Genomic DNA, 2,567 nt, shown 5'->3' with positions numbered 1-2,567 from the left:
AGCCAGGGCAGAGGATGCAGGGGCAGAATAGGCAGAGCTGAGGCCCAGCCCCCAGAGCTGCGCACCAGCTGCCTTGTAGAAAGGTGATACTGAGTGTGGAGATGGCCACACACCCACCAAATCCAGCTCCTGCTGCATTCAGCTGCCCTGCTTGTACAGAAACTCCTTGGTGTGGCAGCCAAAAAAGAGCTATATGCACCCTCCTAGCTTGTCTCTGTGCTAGGGGTGACCCCTTCTTGCTGCGCAGGGCGCTGGGCGGCGCGGCCCCCCTGTCTGCGGCCCCCCTGCCTGCAGCAGCAGCCCTCATGCCTCCTCACCCCACTGTGCTCACAAGGACAGAGAAGCCAAGTCAGGGATGCTCCACCACCTCCACGTCCAGCTCCTACTCATTTCCAACACCTTCAACTGGTGAAAGCCCTGATGTAAAATTGGCTCCAGAGCATCCTCTCTGTGCAGGAGCCTGAATTTGGCTCAAACTCATACCGGGGCAGTGCTGGGAATGCTCCAGCTTGGCTCGTCTGCAAGGGATCCTTTAAGCTACTAAGCTGGGAGTGACTGGGATCAGAAGGGAGAAGATCAGGGCAGCCGCTGGACTCAACGCTGGCCGGGACTGCCCTGCATCGGCCCTGGCTGGACTTGGCAGCTCAGGAGCCAGCACGGGGCCATGCCTGCTCACGCCAGATGAGTTCCCAGCTCCAGCAACTTGGACCGTTCTGTCCAGTCCTTTGCATCTCTCCCCTTGCCCTGCCTCCCCTGCAGGCAACCACAGCTTTGCCTCCCTGACCCAGAGATGCTCAGGCCAAAATGAACAAGACCTCACTGAAGAAGCAGCCATGAGCTATGTTCTGCACATAGCTCTGTTCGAGTGAAAACAACTGCCCTGTGCCAGTTTAAATACAACTCCCCTTTTCTTACTTATATAACATGGTAACCTTCTTTCAACAAATTCACTTTATTCCTGGCCCAACAAAGCATTACAGAGCCCTTATGTTTCTTGGCCCCAATGGCCAAGACCCTCGGAGAAAAGCAAAGCTGTTTGGAGTCAGCGCCGGGTACATCTCGCTGGTACATGTTAAGGCTTACGTGAAACACTCTGTGCATTAAGGACTGTATGTTTGCTAAGGGCAGGGGAAGCTGGCAGGATGCGAGAGCTTTCGTCTGGTGGTTTTCTGCCTTGTGTCACTGTGGAGCTGGGTCCAAGCGGAGAAATATCAGCACAGCCCAGGCTGCTCGACATCTCCTGAGCAGGGTCTGTGCCCCATCCAGCACACCTTGGGTGGCCCCAGGCACATCCTTGGCCCAGTCTGGCAACATCCCTCGCTCTTCATTTCTGCAGCTGGACAGGGATCTTGGTTTCTAACAGGAAGGGGCAGAATAAGCTTTTGACTTTGGGACCTTCTCACAAAACTTAAACTGGACCTGCATCCCAGGACCTTCATGAGAAGACAGGTTTGATTGTGAGGAAAGTAGCGGAGAAGGGTTTGGGGCAAAGGTAGACCTCCCCATTGCCAAACCCAGGCAACGATGGGGAGAGGGAATGATGTGAGATCCAAGGAGATCCACCTCACTCCCGTTTGCTGGGGATCGGTGCCTGCTAAGTCAATGGCCGGCTGGTTCGTTAAGTCAGCTGTTATTTTGGAAAGGCATCTCATTAGCCCGGCGTTTTCCAAGAACATCAGAGCTTTGGCAGAGGCCAAGCAGCAGTCTGAGGTTAACAAAACAACCTGGTGTAGACAGGCGCTCCAGTGCCTTGGAGAAGTCCTCAGTCAGCAGCTCGGTACGTGCCGCAGGGGTCGGCACAGACGCCAGGGATGTCCGCTCCTCGTCTTCCTGAGCCCTTCCGGAGGCCGGGAACAGCCTATATCTGCAGGAGGACAGTCCGCGAGATGCATCTGGAGAACAAAGTCTCCTAGGCCTGCCGGAGAGACAGCAATTGCCTGGCTCCCGCAGGCATTTCTCCACTACAAATGAATGCTGCAGCCAAGAGCAACCTTACCGACGTCCAACACGCTGTCTCCTTCGGTGGTACTGGGCCTGCAATAGCAGCAGGCGTCTCAGGGGACAAGCCCGGCTGGAAATGTCATTAGCATGTGTCACCTCTGCCTGCTTGGAAGAATTAATCAGAAAGAGGAGCTCGCTTTTTAATGAGCCTTTTCATGGTGCATTACTGGGGGAGAAAAAAAATACACACACACCCCCAAGCGAAACAGATTTTCCAATAAAATTTATAGAGCATGAAAAGGGCTTCTGGCGCTGGGGTTCAGAGGTGGCTGGCCCTGTGCATGTGGAGGCACCACCCTCCCCGTCCTCCTTGGAGGATGAAAACAAAACAAACAAGCAGAAAAGTCCTGGGAGCAGATAAGTGAAGTCACATACTTCGCTGGAATGAGCGAGTCGCAATTGTCCCTCAGATGGATAAACCGAGCCCTCTGAGGCTTCTGTGCTCTGCAGGACAGGCAGAGCCTACCACCATGACCACAGGGGCTTGGCTCCTCCAGGAACCCCTCTGGGACATCCCTGTACCCCAGGAGCACACTCACAGGCTTTCCTTGCATTGAAGCAGCACT

This window comes from Egretta garzetta, unplaced genomic scaffold, assembly GCF_000687185.1.
Source record: "Egretta garzetta isolate BGI_Z169 unplaced genomic scaffold, ASM68718v1 scaffold34, whole genome shotgun sequence".
Classification (NCBI taxonomy): Eukaryota; Metazoa; Chordata; class Aves; order Pelecaniformes; family Ardeidae; genus Egretta; species Egretta garzetta.
The sequence above is the reverse complement of the archived record's forward strand: the minus strand, read 5'-3'. Positions refer to the sequence as shown.